Here is a 13,174-nt window from a genome sequence, read left to right as displayed (position 1 = left end):
AGGGAAAGTTGTTGATAGACAGTACGTTAGGTAAATTTTTACCACATGGCGACGAATTTATTTCCGCGGCAATCTCAGCCGATTAATATGTACATACGAGCTCTTTAGCATATTAGTCTATTTTGACTTTGAATAAGGAGTTTGAGCTGAAGGAGAGGACGTTTAGAATAATCATAAGCCATAACTGTGTTGGATAAAAAGAGCTTAAACATATTCATGAGAAACTGACAAGCATATTGAAATTAAAACGGTTGAGATGAAGCAATGGATATTTGATGGCCAATATGTAGAGGAGAGATCGGCGAACCAGTTGGTTGCGCAAATAGTGCAAGACGGTCCGATTGGGTTAAATTGCTGATATGAAGCATGGCTGGCGAATATGTTGATGGAGTCCCGAGACGCAAACTGAACCTTTTCGTTTAATGCGACATCTGGCCAAGTTATCTTTGGCTTATAATTAATTACTATGCATTCATTAGCAAGCGGAGGACTCTATTTCTATTGTCAGTCGGGTTGTCGTCAACATGGTCAAGTGCTGTTAAAAACGACTGGAGTTCGGGGGGAAGAAAGAGGTTAAGCTTAAAAGAACAGAAATATGATGAAGAGCACTTGACGGACTGAGTTTACGTTTAATCCATTTCTCTACAAGATAAAAGCCTCGCTGTTTGAAAAACTGCCGTTCGGAGCTCGGGAATAAGCCAGCAATATAGAAATGGATTGATAGACGAGTTCACGAACACTACAGTAACCGGAAAGTTCCAGAGAATTATCGAGTTTAGATTATTTATGGCTGAAATAATATGAACAAAAAAATGATGGAGTGTTGCATAAAATCATGACGAGGAAATATATGAAAATACTTTTTGCACTCTTTGTTGATTGCCGTATTTGCTGTTTACTTGTATCAGTTGAATTTTCCAGTGCTTGTTGTTGAACGTGAATTTGCAACTGATGCCGGTGAACAATTCGGTAAATCTTGATTAAACAAACCAAGCAAACTAAAAAGCAAATTGTGATACAAAAGGCTGCAAGAAAGTAATGAAAACTCGGTGACCAAGTAAATGAAAAAGAGAATAACGTGATAACATCGTGAAAATATCGCAGCATTTATAAGTGCACAAGTCCGAGCGGACTTACACGTATCGTAATTCTCAGGCAACATCGGTGATTAATTGGCAAAAACACGACAGGATACGGTCAAAGCAAAGAAAACATCAAATCTTCTCGTTGGTTTTGTTTTGCTAAAAGCACATTTGGCTTTCTCTCCTGGCTCTCGAAATAGATAATTCACTCTTGATTCTTACCAAAGCGAAATATTTTTGCTTCATGATAAACCCTTTATTGACCAAGCTTTTTCGGTCAAGATAGCTGAATAATAGCCTCTTTTTTCTCCGTTTTAATGGTCCTCGACTTCGTCTCGGTCCATAAAAAAGCAAAGGAAGAAGTCGGGTCATATCTTGACCTCACGCTTTGTCAATAACACATATATAATCTTAGAGTCTTCCCTGCAGAAAAAAAGTCCTATGACTGTTGTGACCCACACGGTTACGACATCGTGAGGCATTTGAATTCGTATCCACTTGTTGATCAACCGGCAGGTGATCGTTTGGAAAGGTCTCAGCCAAAGGTCTTTATATTACCGACGAGGACTGAAGGAAGCGAAATGTAACGAATTATTGATCCCTTAAACGATGAGAAAAAGCCTGGAGGGTGCAACGATTTTCAACACTAATTGCTCTAAAATGTCATTGAAAGAGTACAATTTAACTTCGAATTGTGAAGAAAATGAATAAAAACTGTACATTCTCAATGAATGTAACACATGAAGCCTTCATCAAATGCTTTGATAAAACCAAACCAGTTACTGTCGTCAACTAAGCCTGACGCCATATAAATAAAGGGGGTAAGTTTCTAAAGAAACTGCGGTGCTGCGTCGGTGGAAAAGTATAACAGGGTAATTTAGTGTTATCAACTGAGTTGAGAACGAAAATTGGTCACCGTTAAGAGTTAAAAGGCTGACGTTTCGAGCGTTAGCCTTTCGTTAGAGCGATTGACGAAGGGCTATCACGAAGGGCTAACGCTCGAAACGTCAGCCTTTTTAACTCTTAACGGTGGCCAATTTACGTTATCAACTCAGTTGATAACACTGAATTATCCTAAAGTCATATAGTGTAACTATGGGCAAGCAGGTTCGTCGGATACATTCTTCGCGTGCGAATTCTTGGTTACGTTTGTAACAATAGACATAAAAGAAATTACGCGCGTCTGATTGGCTGAAAACGAGTGAATTTTTTATATAACACGAGTGCAAAGCTGTAACACGAGTAGAATTGCAAATAGAGTGCAAGTTTGTTGCTTTGGTCATAATGCACGAGCCTTGCTGTGCTCGGTCCGTACTTCATGACCTTGTGTCCAATATTTTCTCGTGCGGCTCTCCCACTATGTCACTTAGTAAATAATATTACCATATGGCCGTGAATTTATTTCCTCGTCAATTTCAGCCAAACGGGTTGCGCGGTGCGTTTTCATTGACATATTTATCAAGCTATTTTAACGTTGAAGGAAGAGTTCAAAAACAAAGGAGAGCAGGTTATTGTAGAGTAACTTCTTCTGGTTAAGTTTTGCTTCTCCTTGCATGGCTTCTCTCTTAATAGAGTGAAGAAGAATTGAGAAACGAAACCAAAGTAAGACATTAAGTAATGTTGTTTTTCTCTGAGTCATGTGTCTACACATTGAGAATATTAACTGAGAAGTAAAACATCTGTAATAGGCAGTTAACAAAATTCAAACTAAACTGAAACCATCTCGAATACATCCAACCGAATGAGAGGGATCTCAAAATGTTATTATGCTAATCTGCAGGTTATCTGCATATATTGACTTTTTACCCAAACTGAGAAACAGGAGGAACTACACACGTACAAAAATAACAGATGAATATAAATTGAAATAATAAGAGAAACGAAGACAGCAAGTTATCGTTTTCCTCTGGATATTAAATTCCTTTATACTTTGTAATTATAGTTAAGGTTTCTAGTGTCTCTTGTTTGTAGTTTTCAGCTTCTTTTTGAAATACAATTTTCAAACCATAACATAGAATAGACAGTTTAAGAGAAAACAGGAAATTATTTGCATATTCCACGGAATTGTACGCACCATTATCAATGTGCACTGCGATCTTATTTATGACCTTTTTTATTCATACTAACAAGACCCATTGCTATGATTAAAAGAAATGCGGATCACTTCCTCCAATGCTAAACCGTAAAAACTCAGCAGTTCGCTTTTTGCAACTATCACTCACTTTAACGCACGAATAACGCCATGAATTCATTTGGTTACTTGCAGATATAATTATGGCCTGAATTAGGTGGAAAACACCTTCTGACAGGAAACCCAATTTTACTCTTAAACAGTATTTGTTTTTTTCCCCAAGGCCATATTCAAATGAGTTATCACTATCCTTCCATCAGATATTCCATCAAACGCTGAGCAAAACCTTCAATTATTTTCATAATGATGACAAGCAAATTTGAGGCGAACTATTCCAGCAACACAGAAGCTAACCCCAAGAGTGGTTTTGAGACAGTAGTTACAGCAAACTGCATCCTCAATGCATCTTTGATGTTGCTATCCATCATTGGTAACGCTCTTGTGTTAGTCGCCATATTCGTTCACCGTCTGTAATTTTTCTCTGCAATTTGGCTGTTTCAGATCTACTTGTGGGATGGGTGGTACAACCAGCTTAAATAGCAGAAAAAATAGTAAGAACCGTCTCAGCACTACCAAATGCAGTAAGAGCAATGGGATTTGCTGGGTGCGGTGTTTCTCTTTGGACGACGACAGCCATAACAGTGCATCGTTTCTTAGCTCCCCAATATCAACTTCAGTACCCAAATTTAATGACAACAAGCGGGGCAATCTATACAATAGTAACTATTTGGTGCATTATCACCTTATTCTCTTTTTTATTTATTTGGTCGCCGAGTGTTTATCATTATTTTGTTTCAGCTTTTGGTATCACAATTTTCCTTTAAGTTAACTTGTTTGTTTCATCAAGAGTCACCTACTTGTTTGTCGGCATCAGTTGCAAATTCACGTTCAACAACAAGCAATTCAACAAAAAGAAAATTCAACTGATACAAATGCACAGCAAATACGACAATCAACGTTGAATGCAAAAAATGTTTTTATATATTTCCTCGCGATGATTTTATGTTACTCTCCATTTTCAATTGTTGTAATTATTTCAGGTTCTATTAATGTAGATTTAAAAGTTATACCGACTTTCTCATTCACTGTTGTACTAAATGAACTCGTTTATCAATCCATTTTTGTATTGTTGGCGTATGACCGAGCTCAGAGAGGCAGTTTTTAAAGCAGCGAGGCTTTTTTCTTGTAGGGAAACGGATGAAGGAGCTCTAACCTAGAACTAAATCGAAACAAATCTTTCGCAAGGTCTTGTACAAAATCTAAGAGTTCATTAGAAAGAGTTCCCCGATCGTTGTAACCCGTAAATGTATCAATATCTCGTATTCTTGAGTTAAGCAAGAATAGCTTAAGAAAGATTATGGCCAAAAGCTTAAACGTTAAAGCAAAAAGAAGGAAAGAGGAGAAACAAAATTTAGATCTCCTCGAAGGTAAGAGGGACCTTTGAAAATAAAACGGCGAAAGAAACTGATATAAAATTCTGTGTGTCGTGATTTAAATCAGGGTATCGCGATGTTTAATGCTTTTAGCTCCAATATTGTATTGTTCGAGGACAAATTAAGCTTTCAGTGATTAGCAAAAAGGAAAAAAGTCTCATATTGTATACAACAAACGCCTTTCGGAAACACCATCAGTTAAGAGGATTTAAGGCTAACGCCATTCAGTTTAACAATAGGCAAACGGTCAGGATAGCTGACGATTGTCTCTACTATCACGCGCATTTGAACACGAACTATCATGCATTATTGATCGATGTGGTAGTCCTTTCCCTATATTTATTTGGCCGTGAAATATATATCGCTCTACTTCTGTTGCTTTACTTTTAATTTGCCTTTAAGTTTGTCGCAAATTTGGCAGAGTTTGTCAAGTAACCAAAAAAAATATCACAAATAAGGACTTTATGAACTTGTTGTGGAGCCAGACTGAAAGGGAAGGAAAGTCAATAAATATAACCCACAATGCTACAACTATAGATAGAATATGTTTTTTTAAAACTCTGTGTAAGGTTTTCTCTTGATTCTCTAGAGATTTTAAAGGGATGTAATGTAGCTGGGGTAAATTATAGCTTTCAGTTCATCGGTTGACTGAGAGGGAAAGTTGTTGATAGACGGTACGTTAGGTAAATTTTCACCATATGGCGATTAATTTATTACCGCGGCAATTTCAGTCGACCAGTATGTACATGCGAGCTCTTTAGCATATTAAATTAGTCTATTTTGACAATGAATAAGGAGTTTGAGCTGAAGGAGAGGACGTTTAAAGTAAATTGGTTTCTTTTATCCCTGCTGTTAATTAGAGAATATGGATGACATGTTTCAGTTATGTTTTATTTGTTCGATAAACTGATGAACTGACAAACAAAGACTTTCTTTTAAATAAATTTGAGAATGTTTGCTTTTCCCTGTATGACGTGTCGAGAAATTAAGACCTTCAGTTGAGTAAAAAACATCTGTGTTACAAGTTGTTACGAATACTTCCATCCAGACTAGAAGGATCTCAAAATTGTTTTCTGCTAATACGTACATGACCTGAAATAATGGTTTTTGTTTACCCAAAGGTGGAAAACAAAAGATGCTTTCCACGTACAAAAATAACAGATGAATCTAACTGGTTTGTTTGTAAATTCATTATCGCTCACTGAGAAGTGGGGCAAACACGAACTAGTAAAATTTAACTCAAATGTGTCTCCTCTAATAGCGAGGATAAAAGAAGCTACCCTAAACTACCCCTACACTAAACCTCTTCTTCTTTGTTTTAAAATTATTCTTTGAACGTAAAAAGAAAGCTCGATCAATATGCCAATGAACTCACACAGTGCATTTCGACTGGCAGAAATCGGCGTAAAAATGAATTCATTACTATGTGGTACCTTATGAAATATCCTTCGAAGACTTTGGCTTTTAGTTAAACGAAGAGCTAAGTCTTCTATTTGACCTGGCAATCGTGCGGTAATTAAAAAAAATAATAATGATAATAAATAAGGAAAACGTGAGGCAAAAAATCATGCAGAAAGTATTTAAGAAACACAATACGCAAAGTTAAAATGTTGTGGGCTTTAATCCGTAACAACTTCATTTTGTTTAAAAATCCATTAATCCATGGCTGGCGAATGTATTGATGGAGTCCCGAGACGCAAACTGAACGTCTTCATTTTATGCGACATCTGGCCAAGTCATCTTTGGCTTAGTTACTATGCATTCATTAACAAGCGGAGGATTTATCGCTATTGTAAGTCAGGTTGTCATCAACATGATCAGGCGCACTGGAGTTCGAGGGAAGATAGCGGTTATGCTTAAAAGAACAGAAATATGATGAAGAGCAGTTGAAGGATTGAGTTTGCGAATGAATATCAATCTTCTATTGTCGATATCTAGATTTTTTGAGTGTTTGTTTTAAATGTTTAATAACTAGACATGATGAATAATGTGCTGGCCAACTGCGTTGATGAGCAGCATGGGTTTCTCCCATACGAACCAAAATTAAAACTGCAATTTTCACGCAAAGGAAATCCTTAATGAAACTGGTTATCTACAGTTAAACTGGGGAGAGTCAGGATTAGTTCTTATAACTGATTTTTTTTAGACCTTATCAAGGTATTTGATACAGGCTTTACAAGTGTCACATTTATGTTTAGTATGTAATATTACAAAAGTTGTCCTCTCACAATAACATTAAGAGCTAAAAGTGTTGAAAATTAGTGCACCTTCATATAATTATAGAGCAGAAAATTCATTTGTTACTTTCCCTTTTCAAAATCCATGCTCACCCTTATTGTCTATGGGAATTATAATTCGTCGCATTTCTTTTCCTTCTTTCTTTTTCGGTTTTGTTCGTGCAGATCTTCGGCTAAAACGGTCCAAAGGATCACCTGATAGTTGATCAACGCGAGAATATGAATTGAAATATCTTATGATGTCATAGCTGTAAGGGTCACAACGATAAGAGAACTTTGTTTCTACAACACCTTTAGATTTTGTACAATGACTTGTTTCTAGGTTGAAGCGTTTCAATCCATTTCTCTACAAGATAAAAGCCTTGCTGTTTTAAAAACTGCCGCTCGGAGCTCGGGAGTACGCCAGCAATATAGAAATGGATTGATAGACGAGTTCATGAATGCTGCAGTAATGGAAAGGTGCAGAGAATTATCGACTTTGAATTGTTAATAGCTGAAATAATATGAACAAAAAACAACGGAGTGTAGCATAAAATCATGACGAGGAAATATATGAAAATACTTTTTGCACTCCTAGTTGATTGTCGTATGTGATGGTTGTTTGTATCAGTTGAATTTTCCACTGCTTGTTGTTGAACGTGAATTTGTAACTGATGCCGACGAACAATTCGGTGAATCTTGATGAAACAAACCAAGTTGACTAAAAGGCAACTTGTGATACAAAAAGCTGCAAGAAAGTAATAAATACTCGGCGACCAAAGAATTGAAAAAAGAAAATAACGTGATAATCAACCAAATAGTTATGACTGTATAGATTGCCCGGCTTGTTGTCATGAAATTTGGGTACTGCAGGTGATAGTGGAGAGCTAAGAAACGATCCACTGTTATGGCTGTCATCGTCGCAAGGGAAACACCGCGCCCAGCAAATCCCATTGTGTCTACTGCTTGTTATAATGCTCGGACGGTTCTTGCTATTTCAGCTGCTACGTAAATTGGCTGTACCACCAATCCCACAAGAAGATCTGAAACAGCCAAATTGCAGAGAAAAATGACAGACGGTGAACGAATCGATGGTGTCCTCAATATGGCGACTAACACAAGAGCGTTACCTATGATGGATAGCAACATCAAAGGTGTATTGAGGATGCAGTTTGCAATGACCACTGTCTCAAAACCACTCTTGGGGTTAGCTTCTGTGTTGCTGGAATAGTTTGTTTCAAATTTGCTTGTCATCATTGTGAAAGTAATTGAAGGCTTTGTTCAGAGTTTGATTGAATATTTAATGAAAAGATAATTATGGGCGGCTGTCACCACCAAAAATACAAGGATTTTAAAATTGATCAGCAAATGCAAAGCTGATCTAAGGATCAAGCTCGACGATTCGTCACAACACCGAAATATTTCATGTCATGCTAAGCAATTTAATGCTCAGCTAGAGCGTCTGATACTCTCCAAAGCTATTCGACGTAACGCTACACTATTTTTGTGTACGCTGTACCATTCGACATAACGCTGAGCCATGTCATGCAACGCTACACTGTTTGTATGTACACTGTACCATTCTGCATTACGCTGAGCCAATTTACGCAACCCTACACCGTTTGTATGTGTGCTGTGCTACTCGAAATTGCGCTAAGCCATTTCACGCAACGCTACACTGTATGTGTATGTATAATTCAAACTTAACTGAAACCATCTCGAATACATCCAACCGAATGAGAGGGATCTCAAAATGTTATTCTGCTGATCTGCACGTAATCAGCATATATTGACTTTTTACCGAAACTGAGAAACAGAAGGAACTACACACATACAAAGATAACAGATGAATATAAATTGAAATAATAAGAGAAACGAAGACAGCAAGTTATCGTTTTCCTCTGGATATTAAATTTTTTTATTCTTTGTAATTATAGTTAAGGTTTGTAGAGTCTCTTGTTTGTAGTTTTCAACTTCTTTTTGAAATACAATTTTCAAACCATAACATAGAATAGACAGTTTAAGAGAAAATAGGTAATTATTTGCATATTCCACGGAATTGCACGCACCCGTATCAATGTACACTGCGATCTAATTCATGACCTTTTTTATTCATACTAACAAGACCCATTGCTATGATTAAAAGAAATGCGGATCACTTCCTCCAATGCTAAACCGTAAAACTCAGCAGTTCGCTTTTTGCAACTATCACTCACTTTGACGCACAAATAACGCCGTGAATTAATTAGGTTACTTGCAGATACAATTATGGCCTGAATTAGGTGGAAAACACCTTCTCTGACAGGAAGCCCAATTTCACTCTTAAATAGTATTTGTTTTTTTCCCCAAGGCCATATTCAAATGAGTTATCACTATCCTTCCATCAGATATTCCATCAAACGCTGAACAAAACCTTTAATTATTTTCACAATGATGACAAGCAAATTTGAGGCGAACTATTTCAGCAACACAGAAGCTAACCCCAAGAGTGGTTTTGAGACAGTAGTTACAGCAAACTGAATCCTCAATGCACCTTTGATGTTGCTATCCATCATTTTTCTCTGCAATTTGGCTGGTTCAGATCTACTTGTGGGATTGGTGGTACAGCCAGCTTATATAGCAGAACAAATAGTAAGAACCGTCTCAGCACTACAAGAGGCAGTAAGAGCAATGGGATTTGCTGGGTGCGGTGTATCTCTTTGGACGATTACAGCCATAACAGTGGATCGTTTCTTAGCTCTCCACTATCACCTGCAGTACCCAAATTTAATGACAACAAGCCGGGCAATCTATACGATAGTGACTATTTGGTGTATTATCATGTTATTCACTTTTTCATATATTTGGTCGCCGAGTATTTATTATTATTTTGTTTCAGCTTTGGTATCACAATTTTCCTTTTAGTTAACTTTGTTTGTTTCATCAAGACTCACCGAATTGTTCGTCGGCATCAGTTGCAAATTCACGTTCAATAACAAGCAGTGGAAAATTCAATCGATACAAACAGCCATCACATATAACAATCAACAAGGAGTGCAAAAAATATTTTTATATATTTCCTCGCGATGATTTTATGTTACTCTCCATTTTCAATTGTTGTAATTATTTCAGGTTTTACTGGTGTAGATTTAAAAAAAACTGACTTTCTCATTCACTGTGATACTCATGAACTCGTCTATCAATCCATTTTTGTATTGTTGGCGTATGACCGAGCTCAGAACGGCAGTTTTTAAAGCAGCGAGGCTTTCTTCTTGCAGAGAAACGGATGAAAGGTCTTGTACAAAATCTAAGAGTTCATTAGAAAAAGTTCCCCGACCGTTATAACCCGCACATGTATCAATATATCGTATTCCTGAGTTAAGCAAGAAAAGCAAGGTCCTTAAGAAAGATTTTGGCCAAAAGCTTAAACGTTAAAGCAAAAAGAAGGAAAGAGGAGAAACGAAATTTATATCCCTTCGAAGGTAAGAGGGACCTTTGACAATAAAACGGCGAAAGAAACTGATATAAAATCCCGTGTGTCTTGACTTAAATCAGGGTATCTCGATGTTTAATGCTTTTAGCTCCAACATTGTGTTGTCCGAGGACAAATTAAGCTTTCAGTGATTAGGAAAAAGGAAAAAAGTCTCATATGGTATCCAACAAACGCCTTATGGAAAAACCATCAATTAAGAGGATTTAAGGCTAACGCCATTCAGTTTAGCAATAGGTAAACGGTCATGATAGCTGATGATCGTTTTAACCATCACGTGCGTTTGAACGCGAACTATCATACATCATCATCGATGAATGTGGTAGTCTTTTCCACATATTTATTTGGCCGTGAAATATATATCGCTCTACTTCTGTTGCTTTACTTTTAATTTGCCGTTAAGTTTGTCGTGAATTTGACAGAGCATGTAAAGTTGATTAATCAAAAAAAATATCACGAATAAGGACTTTATGAACTTGTTGTGGAGCCAGACTGTTACTTGAAAAAGAAGGAAAGTCAATAAATATAACCTACAATGCCAAAACTATGAATATAGTATGATTTTTCTTGATACCGTGCAAGGTTTTCTCTTATTTTTGTCAAGATTTTAAAGGGATATAATGTAGCTGGGGTAAATTAAAACTTTCAGTTTATTGGTTGACTGAGAGAGAAAGTTGTTGATAGACAGAACGTTAGGTAAATTTTATCAAGGCTTTTGATGCAGGCTTTACAAGTGTGACATTTATGTTAAGTATATAATATTACAAAAGTTGTCCTCTCACATTAGAGCTAAAAGTGTTGGAAATTAGTGCACCTTTATATAATTAAAATGCAGAAAATTCATTTGTTACTTTCCCCTTTCCAAAATCCATGCTCACCCTCATTGTCTATGGGAACTATAATTCGCCGCATTTCTTTTCCTTCTTTCTTTTTCGGTTTTGTACGTGCAGATCTTCGGCTAAAACGATCCAAAGGATCACCTGATAGTTGATCAACGCGAGAATACGAATTGAAATATCTTACGATGTCATAGCCTTAAGAGTCACAATGATAAGAGAACTTTGTTCCTACAATACATTTAGATTTTGTACAATGACTTGTTTCTAGGTTGAAGCGCTTTAATCCATTTCTCTACAAGATAAAAGCCTTGCTGTTTTAAAAACTGCCGTTCGGAGCCCGGGAATACGCCAGCAATATAGAAATTGATTGATAGACGAATTCATGAATGCTACAGTAACCGGAAAGGTCCAGAGAATTCTTGAGTTTAAATAATTAATGGCTGAGAAAATATGAACAAAAAATGATGGAGTGTAGAATAAAATCATGACGAGGAAATATATGAAGATATTTTTTGCACTCTTAGTTGTTTGTCGTATTTGCTGTTTATTTGTATCAGTTGAATTTTCCACTGCTTGTTGTTGAACGTGAATTTGTAACTGATGCCGGAGAACAATTCGGTAAATCTTGATAAAACAAACCAAGCAAACCAAAAGGCAAATTGTGATAAAAAAAGGTACAAGAAAATAATAAATACGCGGCGACCAAAGAATTGAAAAAGAGAATAACGTGATAATAAACCTAATAGTTATTATTGTATAGATTGCCCGGCTTGTTTTCATTAAATTTGGGTGCTGCAGGTGATAGTGGAGAGCAAAGAAACGATCCACTGTTATGGCTGTCATTGTCGAGAGAGAGACACCGCACCCAGCAATCTCATTGCTCCTACTGCTTCTTGTAGTTTTGGAACAATTCTTACCATTTGTTCTACTATATAAACTGGTTGTACCACTAATCCCACCAGAAGATCTGAAACAGCCAAATTGCAGAGAAAAATGACGGACGGTGAACGAAGCGATGGCGTCTTCAATATCCAATGATGGATAGGAACATCAAAGGTGCATCGAGGATGCAGTCTGCGATTACCACTATCTCAAAACCAATTTTATGGTTAGCTGATAAGTTACTGGAATAGTTTACTTTAAATTTGCTTGTCATCACTATGCGTTTTAACCTTCTCTTTGTTTGCACGGATTGGAGATAATCAAAAGTTAGAGTTAAAAATAGAAAAGTGACGCCATACAAAATAATATCAACTGTTTATATTAGATAGCAAATAAATTAATGAGATTAAGAAAAAAACTGAAAAAAAAGTGGAGTGGGTGCAGAATTTTGATTTGATTACCTTTTTTTTTTGATTACCTTTTTTTTTCACAGCATTCACTTGTGCACAAGTCCGAACGGACTTACACGTATCATAATTCTTGGGCAACGTCGGTGATTAATTTGCGAAAAAACCGGTAAGAGTCAGTCAAAACAAAGAAAAAATTAAATCTTCTCGTTGTTTTGGTGCGCCAAAAACACATTTGGCTTTCTCTCCTGGCTCTCGAAATAAATAATTTAGTCTTGATTCCTACCAAAGTGAAATATTTTTGCCATATGATAAACCTTTTATCGACCAAGCTTTTTGGTCAAGATAACTGAATAATAGCCTCTTTTTTAGAAAACAACTGTAAGAGGCAGTTTACAAAATTTAAACTAAAATGAAACGATCTCGAATACCTTCAATCAGATAAGAAGGATTCCAAAATTTTATTCTACTGATCTGCACAAAATCTGCATATATTGAATTGTTACCCAAACTGGGAAATAGAAGAAACTTCATACGTACAAAGATAACAGATGAATCTAAATTAAAATAATAAGAAAAACGAAGACAGCAAGTTATCGTTTTTCTCTGGATATTAATTTCCTCTATTCTTTCTAATTATGATTAAGGTTTCTAGAATCTATTGTCTGTAGTTTTTTTGGTTCTTTTTGAAATACAATTTTCAAACAATACCATA

The 13,174-nt window shown here is 36.3% G+C and overlaps 1 pseudogene; it reads right to left on the bottom strand.

Annotated features, from left to right (window-relative positions):
- Positions 1-629: 629 nt before the first annotated feature.
- Positions 630-8,116, bottom strand: LOC136278248 (melanocyte-stimulating hormone receptor-like; annotated as a pseudogene).
- Between the last annotated feature and the right edge of the window lie 5,058 nt (positions 8,117-13,174).

This window comes from Pocillopora verrucosa, chromosome 14 (genome assembly GCF_036669915.1).
Source record: "Pocillopora verrucosa isolate sample1 chromosome 14, ASM3666991v2, whole genome shotgun sequence".
In the NCBI taxonomy this organism is placed as follows: domain Eukaryota; kingdom Metazoa; phylum Cnidaria; class Anthozoa; order Scleractinia; family Pocilloporidae; genus Pocillopora; species Pocillopora verrucosa.
The sequence above is the reverse complement of the archived record's forward strand: the minus strand, read 5'-3'. Positions and strand labels throughout refer to the sequence as shown.